Source organism: Patagioenas fasciata, chromosome W (assembly GCF_037038585.1).
Source record: "Patagioenas fasciata isolate bPatFas1 chromosome W, bPatFas1.hap1, whole genome shotgun sequence".
Lineage (NCBI taxonomy): Eukaryota > Metazoa > Chordata > Aves > Columbiformes > Columbidae > Patagioenas > Patagioenas fasciata.
Genome location: NC_092559.1, coordinates 52,073,720 through 52,089,482, shown reverse-complemented (window position 1 = coordinate 52,089,482; position 15,763 = coordinate 52,073,720).

Below are 15,763 nucleotides of genomic sequence, written 5' to 3'. Positions count from 1 at the left end.
AAGGGTCATCTGAAAGACCAGGCAAATCAGACAGCTGTTCAATTTTCTCAGTGTCCACAGCTGCTATACCAAATGCCCACCTATACCCTTTTGGGTCCTTAAAATACCCTCTCCTGAGGTAGTCTATACCAAGGATGCACGGAGCATCTGGACCAGTCACAATGGGATGCTTTTGCCAGTTTTTTCCAGTTAGGCTCATTTCAGCCTCAACAACAGTCAGTTTCTGGGATCCCCCAGTCACTCCAACAATATTGATGGATTGCGTTCCTTTATAATTAGAAGGAATTATTGTGCACTGAGCACCAGTGTCCACTAAAGCTTTGTACTCCTGGGGTTGTGTTGTACCAGGCCATAGTATTTGTACAGTCCAATAAACTCTGTTATCCCTTTCCTCCACCTGGTTGGAGGCAGGGCACCTCTAATTCCTGTTTTGCACAGTCTCTGGGTGTGAATTAGAGGTTCCTTCAAGAGCATCAGAATCTCTTCTGCTCCTTTTGTAAACTGGAGCAGCCACCTTCCTAGGAGTTTTTCCTTTTATCTCACGTACTCGTTCTTGAAGTTCTGAGGTAGGCCTTCCATGCCACTTATTCATGTTTTCTCCCTGCTCATGTAGGAAGAACCACAGTGAACCTCTTTTTGTGGGCTGTCTCTGCCCTCTCTCTCGAGATTGGAAACGCCTTCTCCTAACAGCTGAAACATAGGTTTGTGCAGGTCGTGAACGGTACGAGTCTTCTCTGAGCTCTTTGATTTCTTGCAACAGCTTTTCAAACCGGTCATCAGATTTTTCACACAGTTTCTCCACAGCGGAGACACAAGCCCGTAGAGAACCAGCAAGGCTGTCCTCAAAGTACCGGAGCTGCTCAATCACTTCATTAATTTCTTGTACACCTCTAGCCGACCAGACCATTCCTGCCAATGACTTAGCATATGCAGGTGGTGCACTTTGTACAAATCTGCGCCACATAGATTTTGTACAATTGATTCTATCTGGGTCTGTCCCCTCTTGGCTGTTTGGTCCTAGATAGATGATCTCTCGCACAGCTAATTCTCTCAGGAACTGGATACCTCTCTCCATAGTATTCCATTTCCCTAACTTGGATATACAATCTTCCTTGTAGGGAAATCTGACTTTCATAGCTGCCAGGAGTCGGGTCCAGAGAGTAGTGGCATTAGACTCTCTTGAAATTGCCCTATCAATGGTGGAATCTTTTGACAGAGATCCCAGCTGCCTGGCTTCACCACCTTCTAATTCAATTGTTTCTGCCCCATTGTCCCAGCATCGCAGCAGCCAGGTTAAAATATTCTCGCCTTCACGACGACTAAAGTCTTTTCGCAGATCTCTCAGCTCACCTGGAGAAAAGGACCGAGTGGTGGTCACTTCATCTCCACCCTGTCCTGATGATGCCTCTTGGGTTGATGTTGGCCCTGTGCCATCACCTGCTGCACGGGTAGTCTTTCTAGTGACTTTCTTACAACCAGCAACTGATGCTGATATGGGTTCACCATCATTTGATTCATTTTCAGAGTCTGAATGACTGTCACAGTGATTGCTGTGGTTACAGCAGCAACAGTGCCCAGTGTGTGAAGAAGGGGGGGCTGCCTTGTTAGCCTTTGAGGCTGGAGAGGTAACGTTATCTGCAGCGACCTTGGCAGAGGAGCTCTGCGGAGGAGCTGTAGCTTCAGCCTGTGAAGCCGCGGTTGGGGGGGCAGTGGCTGCAGCAGCAGCTTTGGCTGTTTTGCCTTTTCTCGAGCGGCTCGGAGTGCTTTTTGCTAAAGCTTCCGAAGGCGCACCGCAAATCTCAGGACTAAAATGAGACGCAAACCTCCTATTGAACCTCATTTCTCTTAGCAGTAACACAAACTGACACACATTCAGCAAACCAAATAACACCATCACAGTTCTATCAAAGCTCCAAGGATATTCAAAGTTCTCTAACACATTTGCAAACTGTCCCAGCGAAATCACAAAAGTATTGTTAGTCAGCCTTTCTAAAGATTCGCTTGACCAATTAGCAAATATAGAGCCATTCTGCTCTTTAATCTCTCCTGGAGGTTTTTCAAGGTAAAGCAGAAGCGAGTAGAAATTCATTAGCGGCTGCAGTATAATGAAATAAACCAGTGCCATACCACACAGAATCATCATGACCGCTGTCCAGTTTCTTGTTGTTATATAATGAATACTTCGATTCAGAAAGAAACACCAACACAGATATGGGATCAGCGAGCACAATGTAGAAAATAACTGATACAACTTTTGCCACAACATCTTTAAGTCAATGTAATTCACTTTGCCTTAATACCACTAAAAAATATCCGAAGCAAACAGACGCGCGAGTATCACAACTCTATGAGTTGGCACCGTGCCAAGAAAATTGAAAGGTACGTCAGAGCAGTAGAAAAGCAAAAAATCTCCAAATTTACCCCTTTCTCTTGCCCCACGTTGGGCGCCAATTATCTGTCGAGGGTTAGGATTGCGGGGTGACAATCAAACCCTGGCAGATGTATTGTTAACCTCCTCTCCCCCCCACTTCCCCCTTTTGCCCCTCCCTCTCCCCCCTTCCCACTCAGGACAGGCGATCGGGAGGGAAAGAAGGACAGAGAGAAGAGAGTTGGAAAAGTTAAAGATGTTTTACTAATACTACTAATAAGAATAGAGAAAATAATACAAAATATACAAAACCAATCTTGTAAGTCTCAGCAACTGCAGAGCCAGCACCCAAAGTCCTGGATTAGACTCTGTAGCCAACCGGAGCTGGATTCAGTCTCTCACTAGGCCTCAGTTCGCAGGGACGACCAGCAAGGTCCTCTCCTAATGTCAGCCATGAGGAAAAAGGGAAAAGGCAAAGGGACGAGATCCTCGTGATCTCCCACTTTTATATGAAGTATTCACGTGAATGGAATGTTATACACCGTTGGTCAGTCTCTCGATCACCAGTTTCTCGTTGCCCCTCTCGCGAGATGTCCATCCGTGCTTATCAATAAGTTTGCATTCCATTGCTAGGTTTAACCAAAACATGTGTCGGGTTCTCCAGGAAAATGCAGCTAATATGAAGGCTTTAGCTGACAGGCAAATTCACTAAAAGAGAAACTTGTTTTTAACAAAACCAGGACAGGTTAGGGTAAAGGTTTAAGGTTACCGTTAGGGTCATTAGTGTTATGGTCATTATGGTTATGGTAAAGGTTAGGTTTAGACTTAGATTTTGGGTTAGGTTTAGGATTAGTGTTAGTTATAGGGTCTAGGGTTAGGACTAGGTTTAGGGTAAGGGTTAGTGTTAGGGTCAGGGTTACTGTTAGGGTTAGGGTTAGGGTTGGGTAAGCATTACGGTTAGGGTTACGATTAGGGTTAGGTTTAGGGTATAAGGTTAGGGTTAGGATTAGGGTTCGTGTTAGGGTTAGCGTTTAGCGTTAGTGTTAGTTTTATTGTTAGGGTTAGGGTTCAGGGTTAGTGTTGGTTTCCTTAGGGTGATTGTCATTAGGGCTAGGGTTAGGTTTAGGGTTTGTGTCAGGGTCTAGGGTTAGGGTTAGTGTTAGGGTTAGGGTTAAGCTTAGGGTTAGGGTTAGGTTTAGGATTGGGGTTAGTATAAGGGTTAGGGTTAGGGTTAGGGTTAAGGTTAAGGTTAAGGTAAGGGTAGGGTCAGGTTTTAAGGTTAGTGTTAGGGTCATTAGAGTTGTGGTCCTTAGGATTAGGGTTAGGGTTAAGATAAGGGTTAGTATTAGGGTTAGATTTTGGGTTACGGTTAGGTATACAATTTAGGTTAGTGTTAGGTTTAGGGTTAGGTTTAGGGTAACGGTTAGGGTTATGGTTAAGATTAGAGTTTACGATTAGTGTTAGGTTTATTTTTAGGGTTACAGATAGAGTTTAGGGATAGGGTTGTTAGGTTTATTGTCATTAGGGTTAGTGTTAGGGTTGGGGTTTAGTGTAATGGTTAGGGTTAGGGTTAGGGTTAGGTTTTGGGTTAGGGTAGGGTCTAGGGTTAGGGTTATGTTTAGGGTTAGGATTAGGGTTACGGTTATGGTTCAGGTTAGAATTAGGGTTTGGATTGGGATTAGGGTTTAGTGTTAGGGTTTAGGATTGTGGTTAGGGTTAGGGTTAGAGCTTACGATTAGGGTTAGGGTCATCAGGGTTATCGTCATTAGGGTTAGGTTTAGGTTTAGGTTTAGTATTAGGTTTTGGTTTAGGACCTAGGGTTAAGTTTAACGTTAGGGTCTTGGGTTAGGTTTAGGTTTAGGGTTTAAAGTTAGGGTTAGGGTTACTGGGGTTAAGGTTAGTGGTTAGGGTCATTAGGTCTAGGGTCATTAGGGTTATGGTTGAGGTTAGGGTTAGAGTTAGGTTTTGGGTTAGGGTAGGGTCTGGGGTTAGGGTTAGGGTTAGGGTCAGGTATAGGGTTTGGACTTATAGTTAGAGTTTAGGGTTAGGGTTAGGGTTAGGGTTAGGATTATGGTTAGGGTTAGGGTTTAGGGTTAGGTTTAGGGTTAGGGTTAGGGTTAGGGTTAGCGTTACGGTTAGGGTTAGCGTTAGGGCTAGGCTTAGGGCCTAGGGTTAGTTTTAACGTTAGGGTCTAGGGTTAGGCTCTGGGGTTAGGGTTAGGGTTAGGTTTAGGGTTGAGGATTAGGGTTTAGGGTTAGCATTAGTGTTAGGCTTAGGGTTATTAGAATTAGGGTTAGGGTTATTAGAGTTAGGGTTATTAGGGTGAGGGTTAGGGTTATTAGGTTTTGGGTTACGATTAGGGTTATTACGGTTAGGTTTAGGATTATTTGGGTTAGGGTTACGTTCTAGGGTTGGCATTACTGTTACGGTTAGGGTTAAGGGTTAGTGTTAGAGTTAGGGATAGGGTTAGGGTTAGGGTAAGGGTTGGGAAAGGGTTAGGGATCGGGTTACAATTACTGTTAGGGTTAGGGTCTAGGGTTAGCTTTAGGGTTAGGGTTAGGTATAGGGTTTAGGGTTAGAGTTAAATTTAGAGTTGGGGTTAGGGGTTAGGGTTAGGGTTAGGGTTAGGTTATGGTTAGGGTTACGGTTAGGGTTGCGGTTTAGGGTTAGGGTTAGGGTTAGTGTTAGGGTTCGAGTTTGGGGTTAGGGTTATGGTCATTAGGGTTATGGTCATTAGGATTATGGTCATTAGGGTTAGGGTAAGGGTTAGGATTAGGTTTAGGATTACGGTTTGGTTTAGGGTCTAGGGTTAATTTAAGGTTAGGGTCTAGGGTTAGGCTCTAGGTTTAAAGTTAGAATTAGGTTTAGGTTTAGGGTTTAGGGTTAGGGTTAGGGTTAATGTTAAGGTGTAGGTTTAGGCTCTACAGTTACAATTACGGTTAGGTATAGGGTAAGGTTTACGGTTAGAGTTAGGCTTAGGGATAGGGCTAGGGTTAGGGTTATTAGAGTTAGGGTTAGGGTTATTTGGATTAGGGTTAGGTTCTAGGGTTAGCATTAATATTAGGGTTACTGTTAAGGCTTAGGATTAGCGTTAGGGTCAGGGTTAGGGTCATTAGGGCTAGGGTCGTTTGGGTTAGGGTTAAGGTTAGGGTTAGAGTTAGGTTCTGGGATAGTGTTGGGCAAGGGTTAGGGTTAGGGTTAGTGTTAGTGTTAGGGTCTAGGATGAGGGGTAGGGTTAGGGTTTGGGTTAGGGTTGGGGTATAGAATTAGGGTTAGGGTTAGGGTTAGTATTAGGGTTAGGGTTAGGGTTAGGGTTAGGGCTAGGGTTAGGGTTAGGGCTAGGGTTGGGTAAGGGTTGCGGTTAGGGTTAGGATTCAGGTTAAGGTTAGTGTTAAGGTTAGGCTTTAGGGTTAGTGTTAGATTTAGGGTTAAAGTTAAGCTTAGCGTTACGGTTAGGGTTAGGGTTAGAGTAAGGGTTAGGGTCATTAGGGTTATGGTCATAAGGGTCAGGGTTAGGTTTAGGGTTAGGGTTAGAGTTAGGGTTAGGGTAAGGATTAGGATTAGATTTAAATTTAGGATTTGGGTTAACGCCTGGGGTTATTTTTAAGGTTAGGGTCTAGGTTTAAGCTCTAGGGTTAGGATTACGGTTAGGTTTAGATTTAGGGTTTAGGGTTAGGGTTTAGGGTTAGGGTTAATATTAGGGTGTGTGGTTAGGCTCTACAGTTACGGTTAGGGTTAGGGTTAGGGTTAGGTTTAGGGTTAGGGTTAGGGTTAGGGTTTAGGGTTGGGTTTAGGGTTATGTTTAGGGTTGCGGTTAGGATTCAGGGTTAAGGTTATGTTTAGGTTTAGGTTTAGAGTAAGGGTTAGAGTTTGGGCTCAGGGTTAGGGTCATTAGGGTTATGGTCATTAGGGTTAGGTTTAGGGTTAGGGTTAGAGTTAGGGTTAGGGTAAGGATTAGGATTAGGTTTAGGATTAGGGTTTGGGTTAGTGCCTGGGGTTATTTTTAAGGTTAGGTTAAGGGTTAGGGTTAGGGCCTAGGTTTAGGGTTAGGGTTAGGTGTTAGGGTTAGGTTTAGGGTTAGGGTTTAGAGTCATTAGGGTTGGGGTCATTACGTTTAGGGTTAAGGTTAGGGTTAGAGTTAGGTTTTCTGTTAGGGTTGGGCAAGGGTTACACTCTGAGTTAGAATTAGTGTTAGGTTTAGGGTCTAGGGTTATGGTTAGGGTTAGGATTAGCATTATATTTAGTGTATAGGGTTAGGGTTAGTGTTAGTTTTAGGGTAACGGTTACGGTTAGGCTTAGGATTTAGTGTTAGTGTTAGGTTTAGGGTTAGGGTCATTAGGGTGTTGTGTTTAGGGTTAGGGTTAGGGTTAGGGTTAGGGTTAGGGTTAGGGTTAGGGTTAGGGTTAGTTTTAGGGTTGGGGTTTACGGTGTTAGGGTTAGCATAAGGGGGTTAGGGTCATTAAGGGTAGGGTCATTAGGGTCAGGGTCAGGGTTAGGGTTTGGTCCAGGTTTAGGATTAGGGTTTGGTTCGGGGTTAAGGTTTAGTGCCTAGGGTTAGGTTAGGGTTAGCACCTACGGTTAGGTTTACGGTTAGGGTCTAGGGTTAGGTTCTGGGTTAGGTTTAGGTTAAGCGTTAGAGTTTAGGATTAGGGTTTAGGATTAGGATTATGGTTAGGTTTAGGGCTTAGGGTTAGGGTTAATGTTAGGGTCTAGGGTTAGGCTCTAGGGTTACGGTTAGGGTTAGGTTATGGTTAGGGTTTAGGATCATTAGGGTTAAGCTTAGGGTCATTAGGGTTAGGCTTAGGGTTTAGGGTTAGGGTTAGATTTAGGGACTACGGTTAGGTTTAAGGTTAGAGTCTAGGGTTAGCCTCTTGGGTTAGGGTCATTAGGGTTAGGTTTAGTGTCATTAGGGTTAGGGTTATGTGTTAGAATTAGGGTTACTGTTAGGGTTAGTGTCACGTTTAGGTTTAGGGTGCTTAGTGTTAGGGTTACGTTTAGGTTTATTGTGGTTACGGTTAGGGTTAAGGTTATGGATAGGGTTTAGCATTATGGTTAGGGTAATGGTTAGATTTAGGGTTTAAGGTTAGGGTTAGGGTCAATAGAGTTATGGTCATTAGGGTTAGGGTTAGGATTTAAGGTTAGGGTTAGGGTTAGGTTTATTAGAGTTAGGGTTTTTAGGGTTAGAGTTAGGCTCATTAGGGTTAGGGTTAGGGTTATTTGTTGCAGGGTTAGGATAAGGGGTTACGGTCATTAGTGTTAGGGTCAAGGTTAGGGTTATGTTTAGGGTTAGGGTTGGGTAAGGGTTAGGTTTAGGGTTAGGATTAGGGTTAGGGTTTAAGGTTAGGGTTAGGTTTATTAAAGTTAGGGTCATTAGGGTTAGGGTTAGCCTTAGGATCATTAGGGTTAGGTTTAGGGTTATTGTGGTTAGGATTAGGGCTAGCGTTAAGGTTACGTTTAGGGTTTAGCATTATGGTTAGGGTTTAAGTTTAGGGTGAGTGTTATTAGAGGCTTATTAAGGTTAGGGTTATTAGGGTTGGGGTAGGGTTAGGGTTCTTACGTTTAGGGTTAGGTTTATGGTAATGGTTAGATTTAAGGTTTAAGGTTAGGGTTAGGTTCATTAGGGTTATGGTCATTAGGGTTAGGTTTAGTGTTACAACTGGGGTTTAGCGTAAGGGTTAGTGTTAGGGTCATTAGGGTTAGGGTTAAGGTTAGGGTTATGTTTAGGGTTAGGGTTATGTTTAGGGTTAGGGTTGGGTAAGGGTTAGGTTTAGGGTCAGGATTAGGTTTAGGGTTAGGGTTAGGTTTAGGGTTAGGATTAGGTTTAGGAATATGGTTAGGCCCTAAGGTTAGGGTTAGGATTAGGGTTAGAGTTATCAGGGTTAGGATTAGGGTTAGGGTTATTAGGGTTAGGGTCATTAGGGTTGGGGTTAGGGTTAGGGTTCTTAGGGTTAGGTTTAGGGTAATGGTTAGATTTAGGGTTTAAGCTTAGGGTCACTAGACTTATGGTCTTTAGGGTTAGGGTTAGTGTTAGCGTTAGTGTTACGATTGGGGTTTAGGGTAAGGGGTTAGGGTTATTAGGGTTACGGTCATTAGTGTTAGGGTTAAGATTAGGGTTAGCGTTAGGGTTAGGGTTTAAGATTAGGGTTAGGTTTATTAGAGTTAGGTTTATTAGGATTAGGGTTAGGGTCTTTAGGGTTGGGGTTAGGGTTAGGGTTACGATTAGGTTTAGGGTTATCAGCGTTATGGTCATTAGGGTTAGGGTTTTGGGTTTGGGTTAGTGTTAGTGTTAGGGTTGGGGTGTAGGGTAAGGCTTAGGATTAGGGTAAGGGGTTAAGGTCGTTATGGTTAGGGTCATTAATATTAGGGTTAGGGTTAGATTTAGGGGTTAGGGTTAGGTTTTAGGGTTAGGTTTTAGGGTTAAGGTAATAGTTAGATTTAGGGTTAGGGTCATTAGGGTTAGGGTCATTAGGGCTATGGTCATTAGGGTTAGGGTCATTATTGTTAGGGTTGTGTAAGGGTTGGGTAAGGGTTAGGTTTAGAGTTAGGATTAGGGTTATGGTTAGGGTTAGGGTTAGGTTTAGGATTAGGGTTAGGTTTAGGGTTTAGGATTAGGGTTTAGGGTTTAGGATTAGGGTTTACGGTTAGGATTAGGTTTAGGAATATGTTTAGGTCCTAAGGTTAGGGTTAGGTTTAGGATTAGGGTTAGGGTTTAAGGATAGGATTAGGGTTAGGTTTAGGATTAGGGTTAGGTTTAGGATTAGGGTTAGGTTTAGGGTTTAGGATTAGGGTTTAGGGTTTAGGATTAGGGTTTAGGGTTAGGATTAGGTTTAGGAATATGTTTAGGTCCTAAGGTTAGGGTTAGGTTTAGGATTAGGGTTAGGGTTTAAGGTTAAGATTAGGGTTAGGGTTTAGGGTTAGTGTTACGATTGGGTTTATGGTTAGGGTTAGGGTTTAAGGTTAGGGTTAGGTTTATTAGAGTTAGTGTTATTAGGATTAGAGTTAGGGTCATTAGGGTTCGGGTTAGGGTTACGGTTATTAGGGTTAGGGTTAGGGTTTAAGGTTAGGGTTAGGTTTATTAGAGTTAGTGTTATTAGGATTAGAGTTAGGGTCATTAGGGTTCGGGTTAGGGTTACGGTTATTAGGGTTAGGGTTAGGGTTATTGTGCTTAGGTTTAGGGCTAGCGTTAAGGTTACGGTTAGGGTTTAGCATTATGGTTAGGGTTAGGGTTTAAGGTTAGGGTGAGGGTTATTGGAGTAAGGCTTGTTAGTGTTATTAGGGTTGGGGTTAGGGTTAGGGTTCTTAGAGTTAGGGTAATGGTTAGATTTAGGGTTTAAGGTTAGGGTTAGGGTCATTAGGGTTAGGGTCATTAGGGTTAGGGTTAGTGTTACGGTTCGGGTTTAGGCTTAGGGCTAGGGTTAGGGTAAGGGGTTAGGGTCATTATGGTTCGGGTCATAAGTGTTAAAGTTAAGGTTAGTGTTAAAGTTAGGTTTAGGGTTAGGGTTTAAGGTTAGGGTTAGATTTATTAGTGTTAGGTTTGTTAGTGTTAGCGTCATTAGGGTTGGGGTTAGGGTTGTGTTTAGGGTTAGGGTTGGGTAAGGATTAGGGTTAGGGTTAGAGTTTAGGGTTAGGGTAGGTGTCATTAGGGTTATGGTCATTAGGGTTAGGGTTAAGCTTAGGGTTAGGGTTAGCGTTAGGGTTAGTGTATAGGGTTAGGGTTAAGCTTAGGGTTAGGGTTAGCGTTAGGGTTAGTGTATAGGGTTAGGGTTAGTGTTAGTTTTAGGGTAATGGTTACGGTTAAGCTTAGGATTTAGTGTTACTATTAGGTTTAGGCTTAGGGTCATTAGGGTGGTTGTGATAAGGGTTAGGGATAGGGTTAGGGTCATTGGGGTTCTGCTTAGGGTCATTAGGGTTAGGGTTACAGTTGGGGTTAGGGTTACGGTTAGTTTTAGGGTTATCAGGGTTAGGTTCATTAGGGTTAGGGTTAGTGTTAAGGTTGGGGTTTAGGGTGTTGGGCTTAGGGTCATTAGGGTTAGGGTCATTAGGGTCAGGGCAGGGTTTGGGGTTAGGGTTAGTGTTTGATTCAGGGTTAGGGTTAGAATTAGGGTTAGGATTAGGGTTAAGGTTTAGTGCCTAGGGTTAGGTTTAAAGTTATAGTCTAGGGTTAGGTTCTTGAGTTAGGGTTAGGATTAGGGTTAGGTTTAGGGCCTACGGTTCGGTTTAAGGTTAGGGACTAGGATTAGGTTCTGGTTTAGGGTTAGGTTAAGTGTTAGAGGTTAGGGTTGGGGTTTAGGGTTAGGATTATTGTTAGGGTTAGGGTCTAGGGTTAGGTTTGATGTTAGGGTCTAGGGATAGGCTTTAGGGTTTCGGTTAGGGGTTAGGGGTAATGGTTTGGGGTTAGGGGTTAGCCTTAGGGGTTAGTCTTAGGGGTAGGGGTTAGGGGTTAGCCTTAGGGATTAGGGTTAGGGGTTAGCCTTAGGGGTTAGGGATTAGCCTCAGGGTTACGGATAGGGTTAAAGTTTGGGGTTAGGGTTAGGGTCATTAGGGTTATGGTCATTAGGGTTAGGCTTAGGGTTTAGAGTTAGGGTTAGGGTTTAGGGTTAGGGGTTAGGGATTATGGTTAGGGTTTAGGGTTATGCCCTAGTGTTATGGTTAAGGTTAGGGTCTAGCGTTAGGGTTTAGGGTTAGGGTTAACGTTAGGGTTTAGGGTGAGGCTCTAGGGTTAGGGTTAGGGTCATTAGCGTTATGGTCATTAGGGGCAGGGTTAGGGTTTAGGGTTAGGGTTGCTGTTAGGGTTAGGCCGTAGGGTTAGGGTTAAGGTTAGGGTCTAGGGTTAGGCTCTAGGGTTACGGTTAGGGTTAGGGTTTAGGTTTGGGGTTAGGTTAAGGGTTAGGGTTTAGGGTTAGGGTTTGGGTTAGGGTTTAGGACTAGGGTTAGGGTTAGGATGAAGGTTAGGTTTAGGGTTACGGTCATTAGGGTTAGGGTTGTTAGGGTTCGGGTTATGGTTAGGGTATTAGGGTTAGCGTCATGGTTAGGTTTAGGGTTAGGATTATGGTTAGGGTTACAGTTAGGGTAAGTGTTACAAATAGGGTTAGGATTATGGTTTTTGTTCGTGCATAGGGTTAGGATTAAGGTTAGAGTCTAGGGTTAGGCTCTCGCGTTAGGGTTTGGTTTAGTGTTAGGGTCATTTGGGTTAGGGTTTAGGGTTTGGGTTAGTGTTAGGGTTGGGGTTTAGGGTAAGGCTTAGGTAAGGGGTAAAGGTCATTATGGTTGGGGTCATTAATGTTAGGTTTAAGGCTAGTGTTAGGATTGGGGTTAGGGTTAGATTTAGGGTTTAGGGTTAGGGTTACGGTTAGGGTTAGGGTTTAGGGTTAGGGTAATGGTTAGATTTAGGATTTAAGGTTAGGTTTAGGGTCATTAGGATTATAGTCATTAGGGTTAGGGTTAGTTTGTAGGATTAGTGTTAGTGTTAGTGTTGGGGTTTAGGGTAAGGGCTAGGGTTAGGGTAAGGGGTTAGGGTCATTAGTGTTAGGGTTAAGGTTAGAGTTAGGGTTGGGTTTAGGGTTAGGGCTAGGGTTTAAGATTAGGATTAGTGTTAGGTTTATTAGAGTTAGGGTTATTAGGGTTAGGGTCATTAGGGTTGGGTTTAGAGTTAGGGTTATTAGGTTTAGGGTTAGGGTCGTCAGGGTTACGGTTAGCGTTAGGGTTAGCGTTAGGGTTAGGGTAAGGGTTATTAGGGTTACGGTTATTAGGGTTAGGGTTATTAGGGTTGGGGTTAGGGGTAGGGTTCTTAGGTTTAGGGTTCGGGTTACGTTTAGATTTATTGTGGTTACGGTTAGGGTTAGGGTTATGGCTAGCGTTAAGGTTATGGATAGGATTTAGCATCATGGTTAGAGTTAGGGTTAGGGTTAGGGTTAGGGTTAGTGTTAGATTTAGGGTTTAAGGTTAGGGTTAGGGTTATTAGAGTTAGGGTTATTAGGGTTAGGGTTAGAGTTACAGTTATTTGGTGTATGGTTAGGATAAGGGGTTTGGATCATTAGTGTTAGGGTGAAGGTTAGGGTTAGGGTTATGTTTAGGGTTAGGTTTGGGTAAGGGTTAGTTTTAGGGTTAGGATTAGAGTTAGGGTTAGCGTTTAAGGTTAAGGTTAGGGTTATTAGGGTTAGGGTCATTAGGGTTAGGGTTAGGGATATTAGGGTTAGGGTTATTGTGGTTAGGGTTAGGGTTAGGGCTAGCGTTAAGGTTACGGTTAGGGTTTAGCATTATGGTTAGGGTTTAAGTTTAGGGTGAGAGTTATCAGAGTAAGGCTTGTTAGGGTTAGGGTATTATGGTTGGGGTTAGGGTTAGGGTTCTTAGGTTTAGGGTTACGTTCATTAGGGTTATGGTCTTTAGGGTCTAGGGTTATGTTTAGGGTTAGGGTTAGGGTTAGGGTTAGGGTTAGGGTTAGGGTTAGGATTGGGGTGAGGGTTAGGGTTAGGGTTAGGGTTAGGGTTAGGGTTAGGGTTAGGGTTAGGGTTAGGGTTGAGGGTTTAGGGTTAGGGTTAGTGTTTAGGGTTTAGGGTTAGGATTAGGTTTAGGAATACGGTTAGGCCCTAAGGTCAGGGATAGGTTTAGAGTTAGGATTTAAAGTTAGAATTAGGGTTAGGGTTATTAGAGTTAGGGTTAGGGTTTAAGGTTAGGATTAGGGTTAGGGTTATTAGAGTTAGGGTTGTTAGGTTTAGGCTTATTGTTGTTACGGTTAGGACTAGCGTTAAGGTTACGGTTAGGGTTTAGCATTATGGTTATGGTTAGGGTCAGGGTTAGGGTTATTAGTGTTAGCGTTAGGGTTAGGTTTAGGGTTAGGATTTGGGTTAGGCTTAGGGTCTATGCTTAGACTCTAGGGTTAGGGTTTAGGGTTAGGGTTAGACGTTAGGTTTAGGGTTAGGCTCTAGGGTTAGGGTTAGGGTTGGGTTTAGGGTTACTGTTATGGTTGGGTTTAGGGTTAGGGTTAGGTTTCTTAGAGTTAGGGTGGTTAGGGTCATTAGGGTTAGGGTTATTACGATTAGAGTTAGGGTTATTATGGTTAGGGTTAGGGTTAGCATTAAGCTTAGGGTTTAGCATTATGGTTAGGGTTAGTGTTTAAGGTTACGGTGAGGGTTATTAGAGGAATACTTATTAGGGTTAGGGTATTAGGGTTGGGGTTATGTGAAGGGGTTTCATTGGAAGGAGATATGTTGTTGAATTAGTCAGGCCCAAAGGAATCTCAAGGCCACTTCGAGAAGCTGAGAACAGAATCTGCTGTGAGAAAGAGGGGCGTTTCTTCATTAACAGGGCCTCAGCATGGCGTGAGTCATCGGAACTATCATCGGTGGGGCTCCAGCATGTGGACTGCCCATGATACTCATTTAGCGAATCCATGCTTGGAGCGTGGATTCGTGATTAGAGAATAGTTGCGTATATAAGGAGACATGTTTCTGTAATAAATGGCTTTTGCGTGATTCACATTGAATCGGAGTGCTGAGTCCTTTGTCGTTCCAACAGGGTTAGGGTTAGCGTTAGGGTTCTTAGGGTTAGGGTAATGGTTAGGGTTAGGGTTTAGTTTTATGGTAATGGTTAGATTTAGGGTTTAAGGTTAGGGTTATGGTCATTAGGGTTATGGTCATTAGGGTTAGGGTTTAGGGTTAGGGTTACGGTTAGGTTTAGGGTTATTAGGGTTAGGGTCATTAGGGTTAGGGTTTAGGGTTTGGGTTAGTGTTAGTGTTAGGGTTGGGGTTTAGGGTAAGGGCTAGGTTTAGGGTAAGGGGTTAGGGTCATTACGGTTAGGGTCATTAGTGTTAGGGTTAAGGTTAGGGTTAGCGTTAGTATTAGGGTTAGCGTTTAAGGTTAGGGTTAGGTTTGTTAGAGTTAGGTTGGTTAGGGTTAGGGTCAGTAGGGTTGGGATTAGTGTTAGGGTTATGTTTAGGGTTAGATTTGGGTAAGGGTTAGGGTTAGGTTTAGGGTCAGGGTTTAGGGTTATTAGGGTTACGGTCATTAGGGTTAGGGTTAGGGTTAGGGTTAGGGTTGCATAAGGCTTAGGTTTAGGGTTAGGATTAGGGTTACGGTTAGGGTTAGGTTTAGGTTTAGGAATAGGGTTAGGGTTATGGTTAGTTTTAGGGGTTAGGGTTAGGGTTTAGGGTTAGGATTAGGTTTAGGAATACAGTTAGGACCTAAGGTTAGGGTTAGGTTTGGGTTTAGGGTTTAAGGTTAGGATTAGGGTTAGGGATTCAGGTTAGGATTAGGGTTAGGGTTATTAGCATTAGGGTTGTTAGGGTTAGAGTTAGGGTTATTATGTTTAGGGTAGAGTTAGGGTTAGGGTTATTGTGGTTAGGATTAGGGCTAGCGTTAAGGTTACGGTTAGGATTTAGCATTATGGTTAGTGTTAGTGTTAGAGTTAGGGTTATTAGGGTTAGCGTTAGGGTTAGGATTAGGGTTAGGCTTAGGGTCTATGGTTAGCCTCTAGAGTTAGAGTTAGGGTTAAGTTTAGGGGTATGGTTTAGGGTTAGGGTTTAGGGTTAGTATTAGGTTTAGGATTAGGGTTAGGGACTCGGGTTAGGGTTTAGGGTTAGGGTTATGGTTACGGTTGGGGTTTAGGGTAAGGGCTAGGGTTAGGGTAAGGGGTTAGGGTCATTAGCGTTAGGGTCATTAGTGTTAAGGTTAAGATTAGTGTTAGCGTTAGTGTTAGGGTTAGGGTTTAAGGTTAGGTTTAGGTTTATTAGAGTTAGGTTTGCTAGGGTTAGGGTTAGGGTTATTAGGGTTGGGGTTAGGGTTATGTTTAGGGTTAGGGTTGTGTAACGGTTAGATTTATGTTTAGGATTAGGGTTACACTTAGGGTTAGGGTTAGAGTTATTAGGTTTGGGGTTAGGGTTATGTTTAGGGTTAGGGTTGTGTAACGGTTAGATTTATGTTTAGGATTAGGGTTACACTTAGGGTTAGGGTTAGAGTTATTAGGGTTGGGGTTAGGGTTATGTTTAGGGTTAGGGTTGTGTAACGGTTAGATTTATGTTTAGGATTAGGTTTACACTTAGGGTTAGGGTTAGGATGTAGGGTTAGATTTATGGTTAGGGTAAAGGTTATGGTTTAGGGTTAGGTGTTAGGGTTACTGTTAGGGTTAGGTTTAGGGTTAGGGTTTAAGGTTAGGATTAGGGTTAGGGTTATTAGAGTTAGGGTTGTTAGGTTTAGGCTTATTGTTGTTACGGTTAGGACTAGCGTTAAGGTTACAGTTAGCATTTAGCATTATGGCTAGGGTTAGGGTTAGAGTTAGGGTTATTAGGGTTAGCGTTAGGGTTAGGTTTAGGGTTAGGATTAGGGTTAGGCTTAGGGTCTATGGTTAGACTCTAGGGTTAGAGTTAGGGTTAAGTTTAGGGCAAGGGTTAGGGTTTAGGG